Here is a 19,792-nt window from a genome sequence, read left to right as displayed (position 1 = left end):
TACTAGAAGATCCGTCTACATATAGAATCCATGTTACATTCGGTTCCAAGTTGTCTTGTAATTATGAAGTAAAGTCAGCTAGACTTTGTGATTTTATAGACCCTCTAGGTTCATACTTAATTACAAACTCAGATAATTCTATCGACCACCTGATCATTCAGCCTGCCAACTCGGGTTTCCTCAATACCTTGTTGATAGGACAGTCGGTTCGTACTATGATCTCGTGAGTTTGAAAATAAGGTCGCAACCTTATGGATGCATGTACGAGGGCTAGAGCCACCTTTTCGATCATTTGGTATCTAGTCTCGGCGTCTTGTAATACTCAGCTAACGAAGTAGACAGGCTTTTGATATGTTTTTCCTTGGACAAGAGCAGCACTCACGACTTCCGGCCACACGGCCAGGTAGACCAACAAAGTACTCCTGGGAACGGTTTGCTTAATATTGGAGGTTGGGATAAGGCTTGTTTGACAGGCGTAAAGGCCTCCTCACATGTTGCGTTCCACAAAAAAATTTTTCGCCTTCTTCATGAGCTTAAGGATTGGCTTTATGTTATCTGCTAACCTTGGCATGAATCTAGACGCGACGTCAACCTTACCACCAGTCGTTGGACCTCTTTCAGGTTATGCGGGCTTCTCATACTTTCCAAGGCTTGACATTTATCTAGGTTTGCATCAATGCCCCGGCTAGTTAGCATGAATCCTAAAAATTTTCCACCTTCCACACTAAACACGCACTTTTCAGAGTTAAGACGCATGTCATATCGTCTTAAATGACCGAAGATCTCAGCCAAGTCTATTGTGTGTTGTTGAACTCTATCAGACTTCACGATCACGTCATCAACATATACTTCCACCGTTCTTCATATCTACTCTCGGAACATCCGGTCCATCAACCTCTGATAAGTTGCACCCGCATTTTTTAATATGAAAGGCATGACTTCATAGCAAATATGAGCCTTTTCGGTTTGGAAGGTTGTCTTCTCCCAGTCTGTCTGGGGGGAGAATTTTCAGACTGGCGGCATAACATTCCCTAGCAGTTTTTTGGTATGACTGAAGTGTCACAACATTCTTACTTTGGGTTTTAGTATCTGAAGAGAAAATCATGGCGAGATGAGGAGTTGACAGTATTACTCCTAGCTTGTTGAGGGATGACCTTCCTAGAAGAATGTTATACGAGGATTCTGCATCCATCAGCAGGTATCTAACTCTTATAGTTTTGCAACATTCATTGCCTTCACCAAATTTTGTGTCCAGATCAATGTATCCTCGAGTGTCTACTCTCTCCCCCGAGAATCCGACTATTTGCTCATTAAAATACACTACCGTATCTAAGGGTAAACTTATTTTCTTGAATGTTTTCCAGTAAAGGATATCCACAGAGCTTCCTTGGTCTATCAACGTTTTCATGATTACAAAATTGGTCACTTCGATGGTCACCACCATCGAATCAATATGTTTCGTATCAATAATTTTAAAGTCATCATCAGTGAAAAGAATAGGTGGCATGCTTCTTCTCGGCCACCTATGGATGGAGTATACGAAGCTGATGGCTCTAAGGTGTTTCTTTCGGGATGAGTAAGTCGTCCCTCCTCCGGCAAAGCCTTCTGCGATAGTGTTGATCACGCCACGCACGGGTCTGCCCTCTCGACGATTGTGTGGTTCCCTGTCTTTTCAGCCATCCCTTCTTTTGTTCTCTCGATGGTTTTTCCTCCTTTCATCAACCCTTGGTCTTCTGTCCTCTTGATTACCCTGCACAAAGCGATGGAGGTGGCCAGCTTGTACAAGCTCCTCGATCTTATCTTTCAAGGCCCAGCAATCCTCCGTAGTATGATTGAAATTTTGGTGATAACGACAATGCTTAATTTGATCTGCATTCGGCGGTGTGTTGGTCCTTTTCAACGTTGTCAAGAGGTCGACACTGAGAGCTTCCTCTAGGATCCTCAATCTGTCAGTGATCAAGGGAGTGTAACGAGTAAATCATGCCGGCTTAGGGAATTCTCTCGGCCTTACGGATGTCATGGGGCGGTTCTTATCAGTCCTTCTTTCGGACTCTTCAGGTGCTTGAGTCTTGGCGCAAAATTCTCTCAATTCTTCTAGTTGCATAAATTTGGTAGCTCTTTGTTGTAACTCATCTAGATTCATAACTGGTTTCTTACACAAGCTATCCGAGAACGAACCAAGTTTGACAGCGGTCACCATGTGATGCATGGCTACCTCAGGACTTAGATTGCGTATGTTCAACGTTATCTTGCAAACCTTTCCATAAAAGTTTGCAATGATTCTTTCTTTTCTTGTCGAATATTAACTAAGGCGATGGACGTGAGGTGGTGGGGGCGACTTGTAGCAAACTGTGCACCAAACTTCCTGACCAAAGTGTCAAAACAGTCAATGGAGTGCGCCGATAATCGAGTAAACCAACTTAAAGTAGCTCCTTTGAGGGAGCTTGGAAATACTCGACATAACAGTGCATCTTCGGTGATGTATAAACTGACTTGTGTTACATACGCATCTACATGCTCATCAGGGTCAGTGGTTCCATCATACTTGTCAAGCGTTGGATTCTTCCAGGTACACGACAATGACACTTCCATAAGAACTCCACAAAAGGACTTCGGCGTGAGACCTTTCCCAAGGTGCTTATTGAAATTAATAGAGTATTCTCTTGATGGGAATTGTCGGCTTTCTCAGTTCTCAGATGGGTGCTCTTAGTCGGAGGACGTTCCTCTTCTATAGTGTCTTGAACTGTTGGTTCATTGAGTGTATGTTTCATCCATGAATTCTCCCTTCTTAACGCCACTGGCTCTTCTTCGTTCTCTCAACTCATAGCTTGAACCTCTTCTTCATTCTTCTTCTTTAAAAGATCCATCTCATTCCTCATTTGCAAAATCATTGCCATGGGATCCGGATGGCTGGTTTCTCCTGCGTGTGCATTCCTGTCGTTTTCCATCATGTTTCTTATTGTTACCATGTGGACACTCTAAAGGGGTTTCTTCCCGGCCCCACGGTGGGCACCAAAAATGTTCTTACAAGATCGAGTTCCTCCTAGAGTGACTTCAATAATCTCCGTCTTCTCGTCCTCGCGACTCCTATGCTTGGTGCTTTCCTTTCCTTCTCCAAGATGAGGGGGGTGGGGTACCTGCGAAGGTGCTCCGACGCTCAAGTCAGTCCGAGTATAATATACAGGTGAGTTAGGGATCAGAGAAATTACCTCTGGCATTGGGTCCCCTTTGATATTTATAGTCTGCTTCCACGTTCGTTCGGTCTTATCGACTATTCGGCCTTTCGGCCTCCCGGTAGTACACTAACTAATAAGTTCTCTGACATTCGCAAAGCTAAACTTTAAAGCCTTGACTACATATGTAATCTTCCAAATTAAGCGCTTTCAATGAAAGGATTTCTTCGCTTTACTACAAGAGGAAATGCCTTATATACATTGACTTTTTGATATTATACAGATTACGAAATAATTCTGACAAAAGAGGGAAATGTCGTTAGAATGAGCAGAGTTGAAGATGCATCATATCAAATGATCTTAATATTTCTCATCTTGGCAGTTACATCTCCATTCTTAATGAAGCTCAACAAAAATCTGCCACAAGTACACAGACGTAGTAACTAACGTTTTTGTCAGATAAATATACGTTACAAACTTTTATTTTTGCACTCTTACATTTTCCAAAATACCAAAATTAACCTTGTCATTTTTATTTGAAAAGGCATGGCTTCCATGGCTAGGTTGTTTAAGACGTTAAGGCTACGTTATTTGAAAAGGCACATATTGAAAAGGCTTCCAATATGTTGGCACTGGCAGAGGAATGCTAAGGTCCGTGGAGTAAGAATTGAGGTGTGATTGTCTTTTCGATATGTTGGTTGACTTTTGGAGGTAAGAAATGAGTTTTGTTTAAGAGCTTTGAGTGGTTATGGAGTTTAGAGGTTCTTGCAAATCAAGTTTCGAGAGTTAGGTACAAAATATGTATTCTAAAATTGAATAAATACATTTAAGAATAGGCCATCCAAGAAAAATAATGCATTAAACATCAAACATCAGCAAAAAAGGACACAAAACCTCATACTGAAATTGCAAATTTGGGTTCATTCCAGACAACATATTCCAGAAAACTCAATCCAGAAACATTCCATATGCATTACAGATTCACTAAGGAACTGTTCTTTTAAAATCTTAATGTATAATGTTCACTAAATATTAAAAGATGTGCAAAAGTTCGATTGAAAAGTTATTGACATTATAAGCTCACGTGAAAAATTAAATGAAAACAAAGTAAATGATTAAGATAATTTAATTGAGAAAATTGGGATTGGAGTTAATCATTCCCACTCATCTGTATTTTGGATGAAAAAAACATAATATTCTAAGCTAATTGGCATTGATGCACATATAAAAGTCATTTATATCGATTCATCACATATAACATTATTAAGATTATCTCCTAACTACTGATTCCTCACATGTTTAGAAAAACAACATTCTTATCATTAAGAATAGATTTTACAAAGCAATTGACATATTCAAATTTGTTCCTCCCATTCATTTATATCAAGCATTATCATTTTGGTAAGATCCTCAGAAGTACTTCCCAATCAATTTTAAGAATTAAATTCATTAATCAAAATTCAAGCTTTAAGAATAAAATGGTAATACCAATCTCAATTAAAAAATAATATTATATATAAATATCATCTCAATACATAAGAGTTTGAACAAATTACTTTCAATCCCAAAGGAAAGTAGTAACCAATCATGGTGGCCATTACAAGCATTGAAAGCAAGAGAGTCAGAGTGTTTCTCCTTAACGACAACTTCCTTTAGGGTTTCTTACCTCTGATTTATTTTCCTTCCAGTCCCCTCTTTCATCTGTCTCATGCCCTAATTTAAACTAATTGGAAGTAGGTTAAGTGACATCTCGCTCAAGCAAGATTAGAAAAAATAGAAACCAACTTCATTGGAACAAACTCGCTTAAGCGAGTTTGGTCCAAATAGCAAGTTTTCCTCTGGAGTGATCTCGCTTGAGCAAATCTGAGCGAGTTCGGGGTAAGTTTGAATGACTTGGGCGAGCTTTAGGCGAGTCTTGGGTTCCCCAACTTTGTATCTTCTTCTCATTTCTAACTTTTTATTCATCTTTTATCCCTGTGTCTTCATCTTCCCTTAGATTCCTGAAATTAACACAAAATTAGGAATAAATAATTCTTATTGATCTCATAATCCAAAATGTTATTAAAATCTAAATTCTCAAATTAGGGTTGAATTATAGCTTAATCAACAATTAAAATCAATAAATTTCTAGCTTTTTACATGAAATTACACCAAATAATGACACTTATCAAACTCCCCCAACCTAGAATCTTGTTTTTCCTCAAGCAAAGTAAATGAATTTAACAATCATACTTTGGTTAAATTATCAAAACAACTTAATTTACTAAATAACATATCAAATTAGAAAATCATGGTGCTACCAACTCCAAAATAAAAAGATATAAATACAATCAATTTTCAGGAATAAACAACTAAAACAATGAAATGACAATATTTTTTCAAGAATATTTTTCTCATAATCTCACATGTAAGTGTTTTCTCTCAATTCTCACTGAATCCTAACAAATCATAGTTGCCTTTCATTTTTTTTCCATATCACAATTATATAAGAACATGAATCTTAAGGTCTTCTACAGGGTTGTAATGAGGTTGGGATCACACACTCACTTGGGCTAATTCCTCATTTACTTGCCATTCAGTGTTCCAACTAATCATCTTGTTCAATTTTCATGTACCACAATCTTGTCTAGATCACTCCATTGTTCTAATCTTAAAAACAAGGTTTAATTTATAATTTCCCCACAACTCAAATTAATATTTCAATCCTCAAAATAACACCTAAAAATAAGAAAACTAGAAAAACAAACTTAGCAAAATGAAACAAAACTAAAAAATAAGAAAATTAAAAAGAAAACTAGAATGATAAAACGTATAAATCATCTCATCTTAGTAACTCATCAAATTTTATGTTAAAATCATCATCTACATCTATAAATGGTCCTCACAAATTTATTATATATTCTTAAAATAAAAGGTGTGGTTGACATTCCTTTCTACTATAATTCATTAAAATGGACTACTCTTAATACAACAATTTTTGTTTGTTACAACAAGATTTTGTGGGACAAATAGCCTTTGTAAAATTTGTACGTATGTTTAACTCCACTTTTTTTCCCATTATTTGAACAAATATAACTCAACTATTTCTAGATCTAATATAAAGGGTTTTTAAAATAAATTATTTGACTGAGGAGATAATTTATTTACACAACCTTTTTTTTGAAAAACACGTTTGCTTTGTTCTCTCTCTTTCGAAGGGATTTGGTGTGGCTAGGATTTGTGTGGGTGGTTGTTCATTCTCCAACTTGGTGGTGGACGATGGTGGCGCAGGGGTCATGGATTCTGGTCGGCGGGGGCGCGATAGTCTGCCAAGACGCTGGTGGTAGCCCGACGACTCTCTACGTCTGGGTACAAGGTGTATTCTTTCCTTAAATCTTTTTCTTTATAAAGGTGTTTCTTCTTGGAACTTCTATTGCATACAAAAAGTTTCCACCATTTTCATGTAGCCACTTCTAATTTGTGGTAAAGTCAATATTTTTATAAAAATTTGCAGTAAAGTCAAGATTTTTATCAAAATTTGTGGTAAAGTCAAGACTATTATCAAAATTTGTGGTAAACTCAAGATTTGGTGTTGTGGTGGTACGGTTGTGCGGGGGTGGTGTGGTGAGTAGTGACTTTTGGAATGGCGGAGGGTTCTAAGGGTTTCCTTATCCCATTTACTTGTTTGAAGGATTGTGAAATATCTCCTGCGAAAACGGTATATGATAAGCCTGGCCAAAGGAAAACTTTTGCTCAGGCTTTGGGAACTACATGTGATATTCCTTTGTTCGAATTACCCACTCCTTGTATTAAGGGAGACATGATTGTGGTCTGGATAGATGAGGTAGATTACTTGGTTGGATTTGAGGATTGCAAGACCCATCTTCATGGTCGAGTTATTCTTTCTAAGGGGTATAAACCCCTTACACACATGGATTTAACTAAAATACTGCAGCCGGTGTGGAAGGCTCTTGGACCATGGAAAGCAATTCCTCTCGGGAAGAGTTTCTATGAGTTTGGGTTCGGTTCCTTAGAAGACATGCGATGGGCCCTTGGGATGGGTTCCTTGAAGTTATCTTTGGGTTTCTTGAGACTGTTTGCCTAGACAAAAGACTTTGTTCCAACTACTATGAAGAGTACCAAAACCCAAGACTGGGTTCGACTATATAGGTTGCCTTTGGAGTATTGGAGATCAAGGGCGAATTTTTCCATCATCAAAGGTCTTGGTACTCCTTTGTCTTTGGATGAGAATAGTATGAGAAAGAAGAAGGGCATGTTGTCCCCTCTTCCCGATCACCTCTTGGTTGAACGTTCAGACTACACTTTTGTAGTTGGTGTGAAATATGAATGGCTACCTCCTTTTTGCTCTCATTGTAAGATGATAGGGCATGAGCTTGCTCAGTGACGGATCATACATGATCAAGGTCGTGTTCTTGGGCCTCAACAAAAATCTTCTCAGAAGATAATTTCCGATGAACGAGATAAGGGAAGGAATGTGGCTCCTAAACAACGTCAAGAATATCGGAAGAAAGATCTGCAGCCGAAGCTCCTGGAAGGCCCCACAGATAATTCAAACTTTGTTGTTCCTGGCGAGGCCAATGTCGAGTCACCCTTCGGTCACCTTGCTACTGATAAATCAGGAGGACTGAAGGACGATTTTGCTGATATGCCTCCTCTTGAGGATGCCTCGAATCACAAATCCAAGAAAGGGTTATCCTCTCATACTTCAGATTTTCCAGAAAAAGGAATGCTACCTACTGTTATACAAGGCAAGGGCTCAGAGTCTTATGCTCTTATTGAGGATCTTCATGTAGAGGTCTCACCTCCTGTGGGGGGATCCATCTCTTTAGAAGGCTACTTCACCTGTAGTTTCTACAACACCATTCACTACTCCTATGGATGGTCATCACAAGTATGCAATTGTGACTGTACCATCCCTGTCATTGGTCCTGCAAAATCACTTTTCCTCTCTCGAGGGTTTGGAAACTACATAAGTGGGAGGTGATCCTTATATTGGTACGTCTACTGCCATTGTTGAATTTAATTCTGACCATATCATTGTTGAAAATCATATTGGGTCAAAATTTTGGGCTGATCTTAATGAGATGGAGGAGGATGCCAGTGATACTGGGGAGGAGATAGTTCGTACTAAAAGAAAACCCGAGAGACAACCTAAGGGGACTGGTAAAGCCAAAAAAACCTGCTAAGACAGTTCTCACCATAACGTCGCAATGAAGGTCTCTTCTTTTTTCTGGAACGTTAGAGGACTGGGAAACCACAAAACTGTGGAGATGTTGCTTAGTTTACTTAAACTGCATAAACCCCTTTTGGTTTTTCTTTCTTCTGAAGTCCTTTTCAAATTTTTTGATATTCATTTGATGGTTACGTCTCCTATTGTTAATAAGTCTTCAAAGCTTTGGTGTTTGTCGATCCCTAATCTGGTCCAAAATTTCTTGGTAAATGATCAATTTATTTCTGTATCTTGCCATCTGCATGATAAATTTTTTAGCTTTGCAGGTGTTTATGGTGTTAACACATACTTGGTTAGACGGTTTTTGTGGAGGGATCTTAGTTCCTTCCTATGGACTTTGTGTATTTTGGGAGATTTTAATAATGTATGGACTTTGTGTATTTTGGGAGATTTTAATGATGTGTTATTGACTGATGAATGTGGGGGGGGGGGGGGGGGGGGGGGGGGGCTCCTGATAAGGTTGTTGGGTGTCCTATGTTTATTTTGCACCATAAGTTAAAAAGGTTGAAAACTGAGCTTCGTGATTGGAATAAAAAAATATTTTTGCTAATGTTCACAATGTAGTTATTCTTAAGCAGGGTCTCCTCCTTGGTATTCAATAAAATTTAGAGACTGCTAGTATGTCTGATATTGATGGGCTTCTCTGTCAAGAAAATATAGCTAAGGAGAAGCTTGATCATGCTTTTCACTGTTAACATTTGTTTTGGAAAGAAATAGCTAAGATGCTTTGGCTTAAAGATGGGGATAAAAATATTGCTTTTTTCCATGTTGTGGTTAAAAGGTGAAATAATTGTGGTGGGATTCATTGTTTACGGATTGACAATGTGGTTATTGAGGATCCTAAAATCGTTGAGGAACATATTTTGAACTTTTATAAAACTCTTTATGTTGAGTCTACTTCTCATGATCAGGATACATGTAATATGGAAGATTTTATTGGTACTTATGTTCCTAATTTGGTTTCCTTTGAGGAAAATATGATGTTGATGAAATGTCTTGATTTTTTGGAAATCGAGAATGTTGTTTTTAACCTTAATGGTAATAGTGCTTTTGGTCTTGATGGTTTTGGTGGTGTTTTCTATCTTTCTTGTTGGGATATTATTGGGCCAGATGTTTGTAATGTTGTCCAACAGTTTTTTAAGCAAAACTGGGTTCTCCCTGGAATGAATAGTAATGTGGTAGTCCAATAGTCGTTTCTAATTTTAAGTTTAAGATGATTTCCAAGATTTTGGCAGATCAGCTTGCCCTTGTGGCTGCCAAAATAATTTCTCCTAATTAGTATGGGGTTGTGCAGGGGAGACAGATTCAAGATTGTATTGGTATTGCTTTAGAGGCTATTAGCATGCTCTCTAAAAAGGTTTGAGAAGGTAATGTGGCATACGAAGTTGATATTCATATAGCCTTTGATACTGTGAGTTGGAAGTTTTTATTATTAGTTTTGACACGCTTTGGTTTTCACCCCTCATTTGTCGGTTGGATTAGTACTATTCTCCGGTCTACTATGCTTTCTATCAGAATAAATGGCAAACTGGTGGGTTTTTTTCCTTGTAGTAAAGGGGTTAGACAAGGTGATCCTTTGTTTCCTCTACTTTTTTGTCTTACAGAGGAAGTTCTCAGTAGAGGTCTTTCTAAGTTTGTGAATGATAAGAAGATTCTACATATGGCTGGTTTGCATGGTTTTCTCACTCCCTCCTATGTTTTGTATGTTGATGACATTTTTGTTTTCTGTAGGGCGAATAATAAGTCTCTTAGAAATTTGAGTACTTTTCTTAAAACATATGGTAATTTCTCGGGTCAATATGTTAACAATTCTAAGAGTAATTTTTTCACCATGGATAATTCTGCAAGATTTGTCACCAAAATTCAATGTATTCTTTCTTGCAGACATGGTTGTTTGCCTTTCAATTATTTAAGAGTGTCTATCTTTGTTGGTGCTCCAAAGAGTCGTTTTCTACAACCTTTGGCGGATAAAGTCAAATTAAAGCTAGCATCTTGGAAAGGTAAATATGTTAGCATGATGGGTCAGATTCAGTTGGTAAATACAGTGATTACGGGAATTCTAGTATATAGCTTTAATTTGTATAAATGACATGTTTCTCTTCTTAAGCATGTTAAGCAGTGGTGTTGAAATTTTATATGGACTGAAGGTATTCTGAAGAAAGGCATAGTTACTGTTAATTGGGCTACAATTTGTTCTCCTCTTGAGAATGGAGGTTTGAAGATTATTAACCTTCACCATGAAAATAATCCATATCTTCAAAAGCTTGCTTGGAACTTTGCTTATAGCAACAGGTCTTTGCTCTTGAAAACCAAGGTTCTTAAATCAAAATACGAGTTTAAAATGGTTTATAGATCCTCATCTCTTTGGCTTGGAATTAAACAGTTTTATTCTAGTACAAGTTCTTTTATTAATTTCTGATATGATAAATGGTGTTCTACTACTCCTTTAGCACATATTGCAGGGTTATCTAATGGTATTAGCATTCCGGATACAGTTTCTCAATTTTGGATAAGTCGTGATTGGAATATTTTGTTGTCTTTATAGCAGATGCCTCATCTTTTTTAGTCATATCATGGTTAGGGTGGATCGGGATGTTCCTAATTGGATTCTAGACGAGTCTGGTCGGTTCACTCTTAAATCGGCTATGACTTTTTCTTGGAAGCTATTTATCAATAATAGAAACTTATTTAGAAATCAATAATTTTTTTAGTCTCTAAAATAGTATCAAATTTAGTCATTATAACAACTAATTATTTTTTATCTCTAAAAATTAGTTTCTATTCAATGATTTTCTAGTAGTGACTAATTTCAAAATATTTGCATAATCATATTTACAGATTTTTTTTAACTTAAATTCATATAAATTTTAATCTCTATAAATTGCAATCTCATATATATAAATGTTTATGTGAATTAACCTGTTTTCCATTTAGAATGAATAATCATTGGTATATATGTTATTTGATAAAAAAAATAAATTCAAAGACATTTAAAAACAACATATTCCATTGAAACCATAATTGATTATATTTTTTTACATGACTATAACAATAGATTATTTATAGAAAAATATGTACATAAGAATTATTTTTAAGAAAAGTGAAAATATATTTTCTAGATTAAAAAGACAACTTTAAATTCTATAAAAATGTCATATCATATTTATTGGTTTACTTAATACAATTATCTAAACTCTCTATATTTGAATGCAATTTTTTAGTTATAAAAAAATCATATATGTACCTGTATAGGCAAAGAGGGGCTAAATAGTACTTAGATATGGTTGTACAATTGTTGATGTGTCGGTGATCTCCTCGCTCCTTCCTTCAAGTCTTCTTCCTCAATTGTTGGTGTTGCTCGGTCGGGGTTGACCTGAAAAAGGTACTTCGACAATCAAGTAAATACTCTATGTGTAAAGAGTATATACTTGTAAACTGATAAAAGCGTACCTTACACCTCTGCAAAGGGTTTATTTATAGTGTTGGTCATGGGACCTTATTGTGATGGCTAAATATCAGTTGCACGCTGATGTATATCGTGATTCCTGACTTATAGGGAAATATATTGATATATATATATGTTTGTATACCTGAAGAATATCTTTAATATCTTTCAGTTAATTAGTATTTAGCTGACTTCTCGGAGATATTTCCCACATAATCTGGGATGTGATTATGACTCATAAAATACTTTGGTAACTATCGTTGTTGTCATTTATTAAGTGCCTTGAAATGTGCTTTGACATGGTCGGTCAGCCACCGAAACCGAGTGACTGACTCGTCCGATACCGACCAACACAATATAATTCTTACTAACTTAATCAAATAAAATTTATTTATTTTAATGATCATAATTTGTAGACTTCAAAGTTTATTGTCTTCTTGGATTAAATGTCACCGATAATTTATAATATAAGAATTATTTATTATTTTATTAATTTGACCTACAATGATGACATATTTTTCTGGTATATTAATGAGAAATGGATTTAAGATGAAATCGATTAGAGTGTGTGTAACAAACTAAACTATGACTACTTGATCTTTATGCAAATCACCACTCCGATTTTAGTTTTCTAGATTTGAAGGTTCCATTGCAATCATTTTCAAGTCAAGAAAATTGTCACGCCAAGAAATGGAATAAATAAAAAATAAAACATTTCATAATCAATTATAGGTCATATGTATGCTAAACAAGAGGTGTCCCTATTACCACTATCAACCATATAAAGTGCAAATAAACAAATTATGACCATGTTACCATTATCAATCATAAAATGTTCAAAGTTAGCACATTTCAACCATGGATAATTCAAATTAAAAACATGTATGAAATTAAAAGTACTTAAGAGTTTACTTGTTGATATTTATACCAATATAAAAAGAATGGATTCTTAAAAGGCAAGGGTATATTTGTAATGTCATCTCCTCCAAATGGCTTTTTGTAAGTTTCTTCATACAATGCAAGGATAGCCAAATATATCCAGTCTCAAATTTTTGTCTCCATTTATTCACACAATCACTGGTTTAGGGTTTAGGGTGAAGGAATGTACAAACATATCCAATAATATCTCCAACTCATCAAAACATAAACTAGATCTTTGGTCAAAAAAACACAAGAAGACCTAGTTTCTACTAACTAGTCAACATTATTTTTGGATCAAGCTTTAGCTTAAATAAATTGTATAAATTTGTTTATGATTTCATGGGCCATGTATTGGGTCTAGTAGCATAAAATAATTGGACCAAATATTTGGGCCAAGTAGCATAGGTTTTTGGGCTTTATTTGGATCAATAGTAAAATAGGTCTAGTTAGGGTTAAAAGTGACTAGTTATGGTAACAATTGGACTTCTTTGAGCCCATTGTAACCTTAAAAATTCTAGGGTATATTGGAGAATGAAAATTACTTTGTCATGGAGCACATGGACATCCACATGAGAGCCTAGGAGTGGAGAGGATTTAGCATGCAAGGTGTGAGCTAAACATGGAAAGCATGACTCCACGTGGTAACTTCTCATTTTAGAGTTTTATTTTGAATTTTCAAATTTTGGCTCGAAAATGTTCAGCCTTTTCTCCTATAAATTAAGGTGCTTGACTCTCATTTTTCTAAGATTAATATATGAGTGAATTGTTGCCCAAGTTTGCTAGCTTTCTCACTCCCTTGTCTAGACTCTCTAGAATAGACACCTTGATCTTCTTCTTCACCTCTCCAAGTGATATGGCCCAACCAATCACTCCCCTACTCTTCATGCACCTTCAAGAAACTCATAGCTCCACTGAAGCCCTCCTTGTTCCATCTCCTTCATCTAGCTTCCTCCAACTCCAACAAAAGTCCAAGGAAATTCAATCGGTCATGAAGACAACACCATCATTTGGTATCATGAGCTTTCGTTCTTCAAGAGATAAGTGTCTTCTCTTCAATTAATTTTTGTGTTTTCTTCATTTCCGTGTTGTTCATATACTATTTTGGTTGTCTTGTGTTTTAAATTCAAGTTACAAATCATTTTATGATGTTTTTGGCAATTTTAATCGATTCAAACTCTTCCAATTCTCGAACTGTCCATTTCAATGTGTTTTAGGTTTTCATCGAGTGAGGTGTGCTATTTTTATTTTAATTGAGTTGTTCTTTCTGTTTTAATCGGTGCATTCACATTTTATTTTAGTCATTTCGATTTTTGAATCCATTCAAGTAATGCCTAGTCATGTTCATCCTATAATGTCATCAATTCTAAGTGGTGCTTATTGTTTTTTATTTGGTTGTTTGTTTTTAATTTGAGTACAATTTTAATTTTGAATTTGAGCTTTGGTGCATTTTTATTTTTTAATATTTGAGTTCATACTTGTTGTTAGTTCCATACAAGTTCAATTTCCATTCAATTCCATTATGTTTTTTAAGTTTCCAATTTGTTTTTAATTCCAGTTTAGGATTTCTCTGTTTTACAGTTTCTGTGCTGGTTGAAAACGTTTATCAAAATTAATTTTGTTGGTTAAAAATTCTGAAATTCTGGATTTGAATAGTTTGATGTATTAAGAAAGAATGAAAAAAAGTACATCAAAATTCAAAATAGAAAAAAAATGATAAATGAAAAATAGATAGTGTAAAAAAATCTGACTCTGGAAAATTTGAATCAGCAGTGAATTTGAAAAACTTATTACAATTATTTGGCGCACTGTTTTTGTGAAATTTTACACCAATATTGAGCTTACACATTGAAGTTTTTGTGGTTTAAATTTCAAATTCAAATATGAAGTAATCTTTCCATCATAAATTTGGCAAGTTGAGAAAAAATTTGACACAAAAAGTCTGTAGTGCCATTTTGGTTTTATTAATCTATTCTAGTTCCATTCTCTAGGAATCAATTTGTGTGCTACCTTTTCTTATGAACCTGAATGTTTTGCTTGTCAATTTCTTGATCACTCTTTCAAGTCATGTCAATTATCAACTCCATTTGCAGTAGTCCTTATTTTTAAATTTGAGTTTTGTTGTTTTAAACTTGTTTGACCTCTCTAAAATATACACAAAATACCAAAAGGAGTACAAGTGGTGGAGTGCATAGAATAGGCATCTAATTTTTGTGCATAAAAATTGTTGGCCTTAATTTTCTTTGTATTTCTTTGAGTTGTAATTTGCAAAACTTTTGATTAATTAGTGGATTAAATTCGTTTTAGTCGGTGAGTGTGTCTTCAAGGTTCAAAGTGCCAAGAAGCCTCACCTTAGGAAACGCCTAGCTTAAAAGCTTTCTAGATAGCAATTTTCATTTGTGTCTTTTATTGCTTTGCATATTTCTTGCATTAAAATTTTGTTTTCATCTTTGATTGTGCTCTAAGTAAATTGCTTACAGAAAGGTTTGGGAAAGTGTTGTGGGATAGTACCTAGCAAGGAAAGACTTGGTACTTAAGAGATCCTACCGATCCACCTCCCTTTCCTGGAAATTACCTACTTCACTCCATTTATCTTTCTCTTTGGAAATTACTTTTATCACATAACTCTAAACATGTCTACTCATTCTTCTAGTCACACTGAAAGTGATAAGAAATCTACAAAATCTCTTTTGAAACAATTGGCTAGAGATTTTCAATCACTATCATTTAGACAATTGCAACATGAAGCTCAAATTTTGGATGAAAAGAAATAAAGAGATGCCCATCTTGAAATCTTAGAAGAAGAGTTGAAAATTTTTAAAGAAAAATATGGATACATTAGAAAATTAAAAAAATCACATGCATTTAGTTCTAGGTCGAGTGACTCAGATGCTGAGGGGAGTATGAGAGTAAATGAATATTATCAACCTCCGCCTAGAAGAACTAGAAGAGAAAGCCAACGTAAAGAAACTAGGGTAGACCTACCTTATTTTTATGGGAAGGAAAATGTTGAGACTTACTTAGATTGGTAAATAAAAGTATAACAACTTTTTTCTTGTCATCATGTTAGTGAGGAGAGGAAGGTACCCTTAGCCACTTTAAGCTTTCAAGGAAATGCTATGTATTGGTGGACAACCCTAGAGAGAAATAGACGCCTCCACAATGACCCTCCCATTGAATATTGGAATAACCTTAGAGGAGCCTTGAGAGGCCGTCATATTCCTTCTTACTACAATAGGGAGTTGATGGACAATCTCCAAAGACTCCAACAAAAGAACATGAGTGTAGAGGAGTATAGGCAAAAGATTGAGCTTTACATGATGAAAGCCTTTATTAGGGAGGAAGAATCCACCACCATAGCAAGGTTCCTTAGTGGTCTCAATCTTGAGATAAGAGATAAAGTAGAACTCTTGTCATACATGGACTTGAATGACTTGATCCAACTTTGTATAAAAGTTGAACAACAAATTTTGAGAAAATGGTCAAGTCGCAAGGAGAGCTCTTACTCTAACTCTTATCCCAAGAAAGAGTACAAAAAGGAAAGAGAGGATAGTTTTTTCAAAAGATAAATCCAAAGTAGAAACTCCCAAGATCCTAGGAAAGGATGTATCTACCCCACAAGCCCACACTAGAGGCATACAATGTTTTAAATGTTTTGGTAGAGGCCATATAGCATCCCAATGCCCAAATAGGAGAACCATGACCTTAAGAGGTAAGGATGAATATATTAGCCAAGAGAATAAGTCTAGCAGGGAAGAGGAAAAAAAAGAAAAGTAAGGGAGCATATCCATGTGAGGGAGAATTATTGATGATCAAAAGAACCCTCAACAATCAACCTAGCATGAAACATGAAACTCAAAGAGAGAACATCTTTCACACAAGATGTAAAATTTTAAAAAACACTTGTTCTCTCATTGTGGATAATGGATCTTGTTGCAACTGTTGTAGCACTAGGTTGGTTGAAAAGCTTGATCTACAAGTTATACCCCACCCAAAACCTTATAAACTTCAATGGCTTAATGAAGATGGGGACTTAACTATAGATAAGCATGTAAAAGTCAATCTTTCTATGGGGAATTACAAAGATGATGTTTTATGTGATGTAGTACCCATGGAAGCTTGTCATATCTTATTGGGAATACCATGGCAATTTGAAAAGAAAACTACCCATGATGATCTTACCAACGAGATAACTTTTATCCACAGGGAAAAAAAGTTTGTACTTTATCCTTTAATACCTTCACAAGTGGTAAATGACCAAGTACAAATGAAATTAAAAAGAGAAAACGAGGACAAAATAAGTAAGAAAACCTATCCTTGTGAGGGTGGATTGCTCATGATTCAGCGTAACCTTGACAATCAGTCTAGTCCTCTATCTGATTCACAAAGAGAGAATGTATTTCATACACGTAAAATTTTAGAAAATATTTATTCTCTCATTGTGGATAATAGGTCATGTTGTATGTCATTCCCCATTCCATACTTTATAAGCTTAAGTGGCTAACAGGGGAATTGACAGTTAACCTACAAGTGAAAGTCGAGTTATTTGTAGGCATCTATAAAGATAAAATTTTATGTGATGTAGGTCCTATGGAAACTTGTCATGTCTTATTGAAACGACCATAGCAATTTGCTAAAAACTCCGTGAATAATGGTTGTACCAACGAGATTACCTTCACACATGAAAAAATAAATATCTTTTTTATCCTTTAACACCTTCTCAGGTGTTAGATGATCAAATAAGATTAAAACAAAAAGTAAAAACTGAAAAATCACTAGCTCTTCTAGAACAAAAGGTAGTGTCTAATGAGTCTAGTAATAAAATTCTAGAACAAGAGAGGAAAAATATAGTAAAGAAAATTATGTACTCCTCTCTAATGAAATCTTGTGAAAAGTTGACAAAAACAATAGAAAAACAAGAGGAATGGCAACTTAATAAGACTGATTTTTATACAACTGCTGAAACTAACTCATTTGATTTGTTTGATGACTCCAACAAATGGTCACTTGATCCAGGAGGACGAGCTTAGTTTTCAAAGCAGGAATAAGGCTGTTGTTCAATATCAACCTTGTAGATCTAAGGACAAATCCTCTCAAGAAGGAGGGGATGACGGCAGAGTCCTCAACCACACACAACCACATAATAAGGAGGATGAAGACCTAGAGGTTGTTTATGGATTTATTTGCACATATGGGTTTAATTGGGCTTTTGTTTATTTTTGTAGGCCCAATCAAGAGGGCAGTTCTAGGGTGAATGAGTGTACAAACATATCCAAGAATATCTCCAAGTCATCAAAACATAAACTAGAGTTTTGGCCAGAAGAACACAAGAAGATTGAGTTTCTACTGACTAGTCAACATTATTTTTGGGTCAAGCTTTAGCTTAAATAAATTGTATAAAGTTGTTGAGGATTTCATAGGCCATGTATTGGGCCTAATAACATAAAATAATTGGACCAAATATTTGGGCCAAGTAGTATAGGTTTTTAGCGCTTGTATTTGGGCCAATAGTAAAATAGGTCTAATTAGGGTTAAAAGTGATTAGTTAGGGTAACAATTGGATTTCGTTGAGCCCAATGTAACCCTAAAACATCTAGAGTATATTGGAGGACGAAAATTACCTTGGCATGGAGCACATGGACATCCACATGGCAGCCTAGGAGTGGAGAGGATTTAGCATGAAAGGTGTGAGCTAAACATGGAAAGCATGACTCCACATGGCACCTTCTCTTTAGAGAGTTTTATTTTGAATTTTCAAATTTTGGCTAAAAAATGTTCAGCCTTCTCTCCTATAAATTGAGGTGCTTTGCTCTCATTTTTCTAAGATCAATATATGAGTGAATTGTTACCCAAGTTTGCAAGCTTTCTCACTCCTTTGACTATACTCTTTAGGATAGACACCTTGATCTTCTTTTTCACCTTTCCAAGTGATATGGCCCAACCAATCACTCTGCCTACTCTTCATGCACCTTCAAGGAACTCATAGTTCCATTGCAACCGTCCTTGTTTCATCTCCTTCATCAAGCTTCCGCCAACTTCAACAAAAATCCATGAAAATTCAATCGGTCATGAAGGCAACACCATCACAAAAACAAACAAACAAATATGCATTAAAAGAGATCCTAAGAAAAAAAAGTTATATAGATATAGTTATAGACTAATAATTGTCTGTACTAATCACAATTAAAATGAAATTTTTTAACTTAAATTTAACAAATTAATATGAAAAACTTAAAATTTAAATTTTCATAATAATTTTTTAAAGTGGACGAGTAAATAAATTAGTTTATTTTGTCATGTGAGTGATCCATTTATCTTGGTCCAATAAGTCCAATTTACTTTTTCACCTCTAGTTACAAAATCACCATCTTATTATCTTATTATTATCATTGTTATGATTATTGTCATCATCATCACTATTTTCACTATGTTCTTATTACTATTGTCTATACTAATCACAATTAAAATGAAATTTTTTAACTTAAATTTAACAAATTAAAATAAAAAATTTAAAATTTAAATTTTCATAATAATTTGTTAAAGTGGACGAGTAAATAAATTAGTCTATTTTGTCATGTGAGTGATCAATTTATCTTGGTCCAATAAGTTCAATTTACTTTTTCACCTCTAGTTACAAAATCACCATCTTATTATCTTATTGTGATTATTTTCATCATCATCACTATTTTCACTATGTTCTTATTATTGTGGACACGTTTAAATCCTGAATTCCAAACACAATTGTTATCACAACTATCACTATCTATTATTTTTATTGTTCAATGTGCTTAGATTGTTACGGAGAATTTTATTGTCTTCATCATTGTTACTACCATGAACAATACATAATCACTATCATACCATAACTATTGTTATTGCTATTATTATTTAATTGTATCATATCATATGTTTTCTCCTTAAATTATACTATAAAAACTTTAAAAAAATAAATAGGTTGATTTCTTTAATTTATCAACTTGATTGATTGTTGATAAACATAATGGGTTTATTCGTATAGTTATTATA

At 35.1% G+C, this 19,792-nt stretch overlaps 1 pseudogene; it reads left to right on the top strand.

Moving 5' to 3' along the window:
* Positions 1 to 15,885: 15,885 nt before the first annotated feature.
* Positions 15,886 to 17,270, top strand: LOC150028705 (uncharacterized; annotated as a pseudogene).
* The last annotated feature ends 2,522 nt before the right edge of the window (positions 17,271 to 19,792 follow it).

The sequence above is a fragment of the Phaseolus vulgaris genome, chromosome 3 (assembly GCF_051622355.1).
Source record: "Phaseolus vulgaris cultivar YP4 chromosome 3, ASM5162235v1, whole genome shotgun sequence".
NCBI lineage: Eukaryota > Viridiplantae > Streptophyta > Magnoliopsida > Fabales > Fabaceae > Phaseolus > Phaseolus vulgaris.
The sequence above is the reverse complement of the archived record's forward strand: the minus strand, read 5'-3'. Positions and strand labels throughout refer to the sequence as shown.